Below are 12,081 nucleotides of genomic sequence, written 5' to 3' on the forward strand. Positions count from 1 at the left end.
ATCCAGAAAGGACTTTTAAATTATGTCAACATAAAGGAAAAATGCTAATGTACATTTGAAGGTGGTGTAGGTACAATAAAAGTAATATTTTTGATCATAAAATGTACTTAAGATACAATATATTTCAGGTTTTACAGACATACTAGCTTAAAGTGACGTATTTGCAAATAAAATAAACCATATCCGTGCTTTGCAGTCAATCCCTTGTCAAACTTTAATAGGTCTCATCAATTATTTGTAGCTAGAAGATTGAAGATGCTAATGGCTAAATTCTATTCCTTCACATTATTGCATTAGCCGCCCTAAACGAATGACTGCAATTTATTTTATGCAAAGCCATGACATTGCCGCACTCACTTTTACTGTTTCCAGCCGAGGAAAGCTACTTTTTAATGTTTTATTTTTACCTGGAAAATTTACAAATTGATTCAAGGATTATAAAAGAAAAGCCTCAGTCATTTCCTGAGATGCACGGGTGGTATTTAATTCTTCCTCAGTGACATTATCTTGTTGTCATTGATAATAGCTCAGAACAGCTGGTACGTGGATTAAACATGAGCTCCATTTCTGGTTTTGTTTCTAAAAGTGAGATGTAAATACGACAACTATGCTCACAATAGGAGGCCTATTTATTCCCAGCAAAAACAAAGACTTAAACCAAGCAGTTGGGCATATGCTAACCTGGCAAACATTTCAGCAAAATAAAAGTTGGGCAATAATTTCAATGACGCAGATTTATGCCAATCACATGCCACCAACCTCTTCCTTCCCCTCCCTCCCCCAACCAAATGCTGCCCCCCCCACCCCCATCCACCCCAACCCCCATCAACCCCAGGCATTGCACCAGACAGCACAGTGGTATTATGTGCACATCAGAAAACACAGTGGTAGAGACCATTCATGAGGGAAATAGACAAACAAGTCACATTTGTGCACAGAACAAGCACTCAACAAAAAAAAAATCCTTGACCCCTTGTAAGATGCAGTGAGACGGTGCTTCCTAACGCTTAGCAGCACCATGATGATTAACATTAGCACAGTCAGTCTGGGCTCTGACCTGGGATCGGATTCCACAGCCCAACGAGTTGGGTGAAAACCACTGCTTTTTTTTAAGAAGAAGGGAGAGTGAAAATAATGTCGCATATGTGACAAGAAAGTAATCCCACACATGTTAACGCAAGAAATTAGCCTTGAAGATTATAAGCACAGAGCACACAAATGGCCAGACTTACTGCGAGTCCCATGGAGCAAAGTTCCTCATGTAGCAGGAGCCTCTGGTTCCCTTATTCCAAGCACTCAGATATTTTAACATTACGACGAAGCAACGGGTCACAGATATTTGTAGCAAGAGCTGTTAAATGTTTCATTTTCAAGTGGGTTATCTCCATTCAGAGAGAGGAATAAAAAACATTTTTTTCTTAAACACATTGCAGAATGAAGCCAAGTAGATGCATCTGGTTGCTAAAGCACAATCAATATGGAGGGAGCGGTATTTTATGATTGGAGAAGTTGTTGTGTTTTTGGTGGTGAAATTCATTATTTAGTATCTGAACCCTCAGCATTTCAGTATCATTTATTCATAAAGTCCCTTTTTGCCAGGAGGAAATGGATACAGCTGGAGAGAGAGAGAGGGAGAGGGAGAGGGAAGGAGACGGATTGATGATATTGATCAGGTACCATCTTGAAACAAAGATGAGGTGCTCTATTTTAGTTGACAACTGTGACAGATAAAAAAAAATACAAGCAGAAGAAGAGGAAGGCAACAGCCTTGAACATCACAGGCTTTACACAGCGTTTGAAGCGAATATTATGACAACCACGTCTAGGCAAGCTACTGCAAAAAATAATCTGAGTCATTAAAAAATGATGCTCTGTTTGGCTTGTGAATATGAGGCTTCGGGGAGCAAATCTGCACTTTCAAAGAGAGAAAATTAGTTTTGTATTAAATTTACATAGCTTTTTTAAATGTCAAAACCCTATTTGTTAAATTGGCTGCTGATTAGCATGGTGTCAGATTAGTACTTTGGGATGTATAAATTTTAACTCATCATAGTCTGGAGAATTCCATCGTACTTGACAGCTGAGTCATTGTTATAACAGCAGATCTTATACCGAGGACATTGATGAATCCTTAATTCTTTTTCCATAGATCAAATAGTGTTCTGATAGAAACTTGGGGGGTGTGTAGCTTTCAGCTAATTGAGGTAACTGAATTGACAAAGTCTGTAATGGTGATTGATTATATAGATATCAATATACATTGGGTAAAAACTACAATGAAGCTGAACTTATATGGAAATTATTTTAAATAATGAATATGATCAATGCAAAGAATCAGTGTTCTCACCTTTAATCTGGTTTATAACCAAAAATCACCTAAAACTTCCATACCTACAAATATATGTTAAGATCAAAAAAAGGGCCTACATTTTCTTCATTTGAAGTAAAACATGGGCCTAAATGTATTCTATTTTAAAGTGTGCTTTCTTTATCAATGAACTGAACTTCTCTTTTGTTCTTAAAGAGTTAAACACTTTTTGTGTTTTCTATAAATTCACCATCATTAATCTTTAACCACTTTATTTCCACTGATTGTTTTCCCATAGCACTTACATACGCCATGAGAGTTGCAAACAATTTCTTTCCACCAGTTGATTATTTAACAAATGGAAGGTCCGAATTCCCTATGCACAACATAAAGCCTTTTTCACACTGTTTCAACTCTTTGAACAATAATCTCCACTTCTTTATAAACATTGAACTGCCTCCTCCAAAAGCACAAAGCTGTTGTTCCTGTCAGTATGGTTAGTGTGTGAGTTGCTTGTAACCAATTATACACTCTGTTTGATTATGGACCACAGGTAGAGGCAAAGTAACTTTTCTAATAGCTGCTATCACGTTAACAGGGCAAGCAAATGGAGCATACATTTCATGACATGATCACAGATGTCAAATTGATGTTGAAGTCTGTACTCATCCCTTTTTTTTATCACACTACATGCTAATATTACCTTTCAAACTTGTGGTATGAGCCAGGATGCTTCTGGCTGAATGAATTGTATCTTTCTTATCAGTCAATATCGCATGGAATTATCTAGTATTTATACTATAGAAACTATCCAATCAGATAAACTGGTCAATGCTGACATTTAGACTTGATACAAGCCTCTTCCCCATACAACTTATTTAATTCTATCTGCATTTCCTTCTGTTTCTTTCTCATTCATGTTATTATCTAGTTTCTCCTTAATTGCACCCAAAAAATAATTACACGACTGACTGGATAGAGGGCTTTTTCCAGGATGCCTTATTCAGTTTGTTCATGGCTATTGTGTATTTTACATTTGAAATGAGAGAGAATTTGGTCATAATCAAGGTATATAAGGCAAAAAAGAACTGGAACTCTCTCAGATGAACTTATGATAGTGGATGTTGCAACTGAGAAGTAGGCTGAATATAAAGAGTTCAAATTGGAAATGGAAGAGGAAATAACAGAAGAAAAGAAGGAATATAAATATAGAACGGCAGAAAACATAAGATCCGGAATCCAAAATCTTCAAAATGTTAAAAGAGTGGTAAAAGGACAATATGGGGATTGTGAGGGACCAAAAGGGAATTTAAATATGATTGTAGGGACATGGCTGAAAATGTTGCATCTGTCTTTAACAAGGAAGAAGATGCTGCTGAGAACAATGTGAAAGAGAAGGTAATTAGTACATTTGAAAGAATAAAAATTGATCTGGAGGATGTATTTAGTAACTGTACTTAGAGTTGATAAGGCACAAATAGGAGATACAATGCATTTTGGGATAGTGAGGGACGTGAGTGGAAATTTCTGGAGTGGCCATGACATCATTTAGATGGTGCCAGAGGACTGGAGAATTGCACATGTTACACACTTCTCCAAAATCAAGAGAGCGAATTGCCCGAGTGACAAAAAACAGAGTGATTTTTTTTTCAGACAGAGACAGAGAGTCCGAGAGTCATACAACATGGAACCAAACCCTTTAGTCCAACCAGTCCATGCTGACCAAAAGCCCAAACTAAACTCGTCCCACCTGGTTGCGCCTGGCTCATATCCCTCCAAGCATTTCTTATTCATGTACTTACCAAGATATACTTTAAACATTGTAACTGTAACTGCATCCGCCATTTCCTCTGGAAGTTCATTGCACAGAAAAACCATCCTCTGTTTAAAAAAAGTTGCTCCTCATATCTTCTTTAAATATTTCTCCTCTCACTTTTAAAATATGCCCTCTTGTCTTGAATTCCCCCACCCTAGGTAAAAGACACTTGCCATTTACCTGACTCATAATTTTATAAACTTCTATATGGTCACCCCTCAACCCATACACTCAATTAAAAAAGTATCAACTTATCCAGCCTCTTCTTATAACTCAAACCATGCATTCCAGGCAACACCCTGGTGAATCTTTTCTGAACTCTCTCCAGCTTAATAACATCCACCCTATAACAGGGTAACCAGAACTAGGCACAGTACTCCAGAAGAGACCTCACCAATATCCCACACAGGACTTGGTATTTGGAATCTTGCTCTTATTGTTATGTATTAATGACCTAGACTTTGGTGGATGGGGCTGAACTGCAAAATTTGTAGATTATATAAAACTTAGAAGCACTGTCAACTGTGAGTATAGTATAAAGCTTCTAAAGGACATGAACATTCACACAAATTGCACCAACAAGAAGCAGATGCAGTTCAATGCTGTATGAAGCATTTCATTTTGCTAGAAAATATGGCGGGACAATATAAAATGAAAGTCACAATTCAGAAGTGTGTTCAGGAGATTGTTTCAAAATTGTATAAAACACTGTTTTAACCTCAATTGGAGATTTCCTTCCAGCTCTGACCACCACACTATAGGGAAAGCAAGTGCAGAATAGATTTGTGAAAATAGTTCCAGAAACTAGAAACATAGATTGGAGAAATTGATACTGTTTTCCTTGGAGAACAGAATATTTAAAGCGGATTTGATAGAATTATACAAAAGCATAAATGGTAATGGACAGGATAGATAGGGAAAAACTGCTTCCCACTTGCTGAAGAATGGAGACTGTGAAAGCACAGGTAATTAGCAAGGCAAACACCAAATATGTGAGGAAAGATTTTTACACACAGCAAAGAGTGAAGAACTGGAAACATGCTGGCTGAGAATTTGATGAGGCAGGTTCAATTGAAACATTGAAGAGGGAACTGGATGATTATTTAAAAAGAAAGCATGTGCAGGGTTGAGGAAAGAGGACTGAGGAATGGGACAAGATGTTTATTCAGAGCACAAGTGTGCTCTGAATTCAGAGCATAAGATGGCTGAATGGCCTCCTTCTGTAACAATTCCTTAATATGATTCTTTGTTTTGGGTTTTCCCAGAAGTGCAAAAATATTGTCATCATTCAAACTCCATCTGTAATTTTACAAAAGATACTTTTATCCGGAATAGGCAAAATTCAAGGTGTATGAAGGTGTTGTCACTTTAAGCATCCCCTGAAAAGAAATTAAAATGTACAGAACAAGTTTACAGCATTTATGTTCTTTGCTTAATTTTATAAGTAGACCTTAAAAATGTAGGTCAGCATCAACGAAAATTTACAGGTCAGACATCTCCCTATTTTATTTCATATTAGTCATTATCTGTAACTATAATTCAAACTCTGGTTCAATTATTACAGCTACAGGTATATGTTTTGTGTAGAACCAGAGAATGTTATAGCTTATGAAGGCTCCATTCATCTTTTGTGGCTGTGACAACTCTTTCCATACCCCAGACATCTCCCCATAATTCTGCAAATTAATCCTCTTCAAGTACATGTTCCTTTACATATTTCATTCTACATAACTTCTGCTGTTTCCATGAATTTTATTATTGAGAGTGTTGGTATAATTGCATCTAACAACTGAATTAATATGCACAGTTACAATGACATAATTATCCAAACACTCTTTGCTAATAAGAGCATCTCAGCGGATGTTACATCAGCTTTCTCCATGCTGTCAGTAATTTCACACATCTAGTTCTACCACAGATGTTATAAAAGGCTCAGTGGAAATCAGAAACAGTGCAATATTAAGATAAATTCCAAGGAGTTTTTATTTGCTGAGAGTTATGAAATTCCAAAGTGGGATTTCCTGAATAGGAATTTTACTCTAGATTTGAATGTATTTTCCCTTAATAAGACCAGTGTAACATTTTATGGAAATAAATGCAAATCAAGTGAGACTATTAAAGTTCAGGGTGATTCTGGGCAGCATGGCAGCCACTAATAACATGGCAGGATTTCTGGCAAAGCCCATCATCATTAAAATTATCCCAAGCAGCACATAATATTCATGATGCCTGCTCATTATCTTGAATCATTGCTTCCATTATGAAGCTAGATATTGAGTGTGCCTGGTGTTAGCTTACAGAACCCATCACCTTTTACATGGTCCTTCTGGTCACAGACAAACTGGAAGGCAGATCTGTACATAGAAATGGCTGTAATGAGTACTGAGAAGTCATCAATGTTTTCTAATGCAGGCCCAAGTGCAAGCAATGGACTGGACAAAGGAGATCCTGCCACCCACAGCTTGACCACTCCATTTCCTGCAATGGCTGGAAGCACTCAGGGCAATAATTTCATTTCCAATTTATAACTGAGCAGCTAAGTACTAAATGCTTAGCTCAGGACATGAATGCAATCCCAAAAGAAGTTAAATGACCTCACCAGAGTTGTTAAAATAACAAATTGTTCTTTCGTCTTGTGGAAGCTTCCACATTGGCAGCCTCATCTCTTTTCTATTAGCACTGTATTGCACATTACCAGAGCTCTCCTTTCTCAGAGTCATGCATTTATGACTTTTGTATCCCTCTCTTCTCATTGCCTCAACTCTGATGCACTGCATACCAATTATTCTAGTATGGCAGGCAAATTGTCTAAAACTTGAGAAGGCTGTTGCTCTCTTGCTTCTTCTAGAAATAGGCTGTCGACAACTGTCTTCCCCTCTAATAAAATGGGTGAGTATCGTGGGCAAGTGTATAGTCATGGTAGTGGCAACTGTCAATCTGGAAGAGTAATCTTTTAGAATTTATTTCACAAATTACTTTTGTTTTCCCTGTTCCTTCCAGTTCATTTTACAACATGGCAGACTGCAGTTGCTTCAGCAAAGCACAGCTCTCACTAAAAACAATCCCCCATCCCTTCCTTTTACTTCATTAGCTGAAGATATCGCAACACTTCAGGCAGACAAGGTCAGCCTTCCCAATTTTATTTTTGAAATGCATGCGCCCACAAAATGTTCAGGAGGTTGAAGATATTCTGATTTGATTACACATGTCACAAATGCCCCTTCCGTGGCCAACATACCCTGCCTTAGATTTGAACCTGGAGTTTCTGGCCGAGGGATAGAAGTGTTACCATGGAACCACAAGAGCTAGCTTGCATAATGAGTTGGCATTGCTTAATTTCACCATCACAAACATCAGTTCAGATACTATTATACATGTTTTGGAAGCAAGGTTAGAAGATAAGCCTTTATTGGAACAAGTGTACTGGAGCTAGAACAGAGAGATAGGATTCCACAGATGTCGATTTGCTTTGGGGAAATGACAGATATTCGTTCTGTGCAGAGAGTATACATTCTGACTTTGAATGTTGAACAATGACCAGATAGTAACTGGAGCAGTGCTGATTGGAAATTGGCATCAGATATGGATTTCCCGCACAACACTTACATGCTGGATCCCTGACAACTCACTCCATTTCCCACGTCACACTTCCACCACTTGTCCAGGACTCAAAACTGTTCCATGTGCCCCTCCACCAGGAGCCTGCATTACCCCACCCTAGTCAGCTACACCAGACTGTACCCATCACCACCCCCCCCCATCGCGACCCCTGCTGGCTTGATTCCCTCAGAGCTGACATCTCCCAGCTCCACCATCTCTGTGAACTGTCCCCTTCCCCTCCAGCAGATACAATACCAAAAACCCTGACCTTCTTCCCCTCACTCTACACACACACACACTCTTCCCACCACCCTTCCCCTGCAGACATGAAGCCCAGGATCTGACTGTAACCCCACAGCCCATTGACCCACCCTCTTACGTACCAAACACTTATATTAACCCCAATCCTGTTGGTCCCAACATCTCCGACCCACCACTGATGGGGCTCTGATACAGGCAGTCAGCCTGACCTTGGTAAGACTCCATCATGTACTTGACATGCTAACCCCTTAACAACTGCTGCCTTAACCCCATAATTATTTCACATATTTACTGTTTCACAGCAGCTGTCCAAGACTCTGGATGTGCTGCTGGACATTTCAATCTCAGTACATGGCAAGTGACTGCTACAACAGGGGGCTCGGTTTAACTTCCTCCCGACTATCCTGCACTACAGGGAACCCACACTGATTTCAGCCCTATACTTCTGAATGTAATTCCCAGCTGGAAATACAGAACTCAGTGCTAAAAGCAAAAGAAAAATGAGCTGTGTGACTGTGAGTGGCATTCCTCAGGAATATGTAGTCCAATGAACTACTCCTCCTGATGTAACAAAGCCTTAGCTGGATTACAAACTACAAAACAATTCTGATGTCAACTGATGCCGTCTGATAGGAACCCATAATATAAACATTAAAGGCTAACATGACCTTGCCAGCCACAGGTAGTGCCATCCAGTTCCTGGTATAGGGCTGTAGCTTCAACAGGAGACATAGCTCAGTGACAGCCGCCTTGGTAAAATGAAGATGCCCCATGCATTGCTCTCCAGGAGAAATTAGGTTCTCATACCTAATTTCACCAGGATCTCTGCAAGCTGCCACCAAATGCTTTCTACACCATAGGTATTTCCCCAAACGGGAAAATAAAATCCAGATTCTACTGAACTGAAAGCAACCTAATACTTTTTAAAGTTTACTCTTTTACAATAGGACACTTTCATACTGCAAACAAGATGCTATTACTACTACAACTCTGTCTCTCACATTGGTTTTAAAAGAATCATGATTCCAGAAAGATGACCAAATTAATCATTAAATCTCCATATACAGAGGCCAAAACCCTGTAGACATATAGTGTGTGTGAGTGTGTGTGTGTGTGTGTGTGTGTGTGTGTGTGTGTGTGTTTGTGTGTGTGTGTGTTCATTCCAACTCAGATATTTGAATGATGATTGAATGATTTGTTTATTGTCACTTGCTTTTTACAGTGAATAATACAGTAAAATACAGTGAAAATCTTCAACAGTCACCACAATCCAGTGCCTTTAGGAATAGTTAAGAATAAAAAAGTTAAAAGATATAAGTGAAAGAGAGTTCTGAACCATGAGCTGGCTCTTCAACAACAACTGCACTGCTACCCCTCCTCCACCACCTTGGACCAACCAACTTGGAAATCACTACTCTTTAGCTCTTCACCACTGGATCAACCTCACTGACACCAATGCCGCAGCTGAGTCCTGTGGTGAACTTGCTCCACAACCAGGAGACTTAGCTCCGCTGCTCCTTTGATGGTGCCAGAAGTCTTGGCTCTGGGCATACCACACTGCTGCTGCTGCAGCCACTGCCCAACCAATGCCAGAGGTCACCGGCTCTGCTGCCACCACTGTCTCACCAAGAGTACCATTTTGGCTACCCTCCTCTGACATGTTGCCTTGCCAGTGACACCATCTTGAAAGGTTCACTGCCACCGCTTTCCCCAATGGCTGGAAGAGCTTTGCTGCCACTGCTACCACCAGTTCCAAATGCAGGGAGGACATCCCTGATGCATTGTTGTAGTAGGCATCGATTTACTCTTTAGCATAAATCCAGTGGGATTAAAAGAATCTCCCAGAATCTCCTCCAACTTTCAGCAATTGTACTTGCAAAGCTTTTCTCATCGAGCAGTAGAAAGCATTCTTTTGACAACTGTTCCAGAACATGATGACAGCAACCTGTGGTGACTTGTTTTCCGATATTCTACCTAGAGATTTAATTCTCTCTACGATTGTGTCATTTATATTGGGTCTAAAAATGCTGTGAAAGTAATAATGCATTCATGATTATTTATGCTTCAATTGCAAATCAAATTTAATCAAGGGCAGATACCCCATTAAGTGTGAAAATCTGAAGTTGCTGTCTGAATTACTTGACAGCGTTGCTATTCCAAAAGATAGCATCTCACTGCCCAGCTCTCCATTGAAATGCATTGAATGACATGAGGTTCTTAGCATACTATAGAAAGTTAGTGCCTTTCAGTAATTTTTTGTCACAAGCCTGTAAATCTTCATTACTGCCAAAGGAAATCACTGGCACTAAAAAGTAACTAATTTAAGGGTTGAGAAAAACTCTTTCAGTTTTTAATTGTTACTGGAGATTTTAAAATCAAAAACAACACTTCTCCCCCACCCCAGCAGCCTGACAGTGAAGCATTTTTAAACCATTTCCTGCCTCTTTTCTGTCAACCACGTTTCTTTTTCTCTCTCAATTTTATTTTCTGAACTTGTTTCACATGGAGTTCATCACCTTAATTTCCATTTCCTACATCAGACTCTGATTGTTTAATGGGTTACAGAGATTTTTGCCCTGTTCATTCAGATCCCATATACCACCTGAAGAACGCTGCATGATTTTAATGCACACTTACAGTAACTTTCCATGAAGACATTCATGGAAATTAAACCAGCAAGGACAAGCCTAACTAATCCTTGATGACGTTTTTTTGATGGTCTACAGTAAATCCAGCCTATTATTGTGCATTTATTTTTACTTCTGATATGTTGGTATATCCTTCTTCGTTCAATGCAGCTGCTTGACCATATATATTAACAAAACCTACTTGCTTTTGCATCCATGTAAGTACTGTGTCTTACCTATAATAGCATTACTGCTTTATATTTGTGTTCCCCTTTATTTAGCACATTTGCTTTTTGACCCATTAGATACAACACTGACCTGTCTCAGATGCACTGCAACACTTCTATCACTTTTGTATACTCCTCACCCACCAAAAGTACTTTTATGTCAGCCTATTACTGCACTATGTAGCACTTCCAGTATGTTACTGCTACATCAACTTTGTCTCTGTTGGTGTTCAGACAATAATTGTGCGCTCCACAGCTGGATTATCGAACTTTTTGACATTTATACTGGTTAGCAGGTTCATTAGCTGCTTGAGGAGCATTAAAGGTTCATTATTACAGCTGGGTTGCGATTTGCTGCTACTTTCTCATTGAGACTAGCAAAATGGTAATGTCACGAATCACACTCGAAAGCAGTACATGGTTTTATTAGCAATGAATTAGTGTTAATTAAGCCATTGTTAATTAATCTTGGAATGCTTGACAGAATAGAGGCTAACAGGCTGATTTCTCTGACTGGAGAGTTCAGAACTCAGGAGCACAAGTATTTTTAATCAACCTGCTCAAACATGTTATGACACACCTCCACAACAGGTGGAATTTGAACCCAGGTCTTCTGGCACAGTGGAACATAAACTGCCATTGCATCATAGGAGGTCATTTTAGGGCCAGAGAATCAGGATAAGATGTAAGCCATTTAGAACGCAAATGAGGAAAAGTCTCTGGGGAACATTGTGAATCATTCTAATTACCTTCCCAGAGGGGTGTTCTGTCACTGGGTTAATTCAAAGTCAATTTTTGGGCATGTGAATGAATCGAGGGATGTGAAGTTAGGATGGGACAATGCTGTTAAGGTAGAAAATCAGTCATAATCTCATTGAATGTTGAAACAGACTTGAGGGGCTGTATGGACTTGTCTTCTTGCCACTTATAATATTGGAGGGAAATAGACTCAAGCTCTGTTCCCACCAAGAAATACTAATCATTCAGTGAAGTGTGTATGAATCTTTTTACATCTATGATAAAGTAAAAGCCTCCAGTAAGGGCTAAAGGACTGAGCTGTAGCAGCATTGTAATATGGATACATTACTGCAACCTTGCCATCATCATGGTGGCAATCCAGTGGTCATGTGGTAGAATGACTCACTCTGCAAAAGTGGTTTCACTAAGTTTAGTAATTGATTAAATAGCATATATTTTGATCTATTTTAACAGCAAGTTACAACTACTTAGAGCTCTTGTATA

General features: G+C 39.1%; 1 long non-coding RNA gene across 1 annotated transcript in view; it reads right to left on the reverse strand.

Annotated features, from left to right (window-relative positions):
* Positions 1-1,427, reverse strand: part of LOC140481023 (uncharacterized) — a 358,110-nt gene extending 356,683 nt beyond the window's left edge. The window contains exon 1 of the long non-coding RNA XR_011961458.1: positions 1,233-1,427. This is a non-coding gene — a long non-coding RNA (uncharacterized lncRNA). The remainder of the gene's footprint in view (positions 1-1,232) is intronic.
* Between the last annotated feature and the right edge of the window lie 10,654 nt (positions 1,428-12,081).

The sequence above is a fragment of the Chiloscyllium punctatum genome, chromosome 9, assembly GCF_047496795.1.
Source record: "Chiloscyllium punctatum isolate Juve2018m chromosome 9, sChiPun1.3, whole genome shotgun sequence".
NCBI classification, from domain to species: Eukaryota; Metazoa; Chordata; class Chondrichthyes; order Orectolobiformes; family Hemiscylliidae; genus Chiloscyllium; species Chiloscyllium punctatum.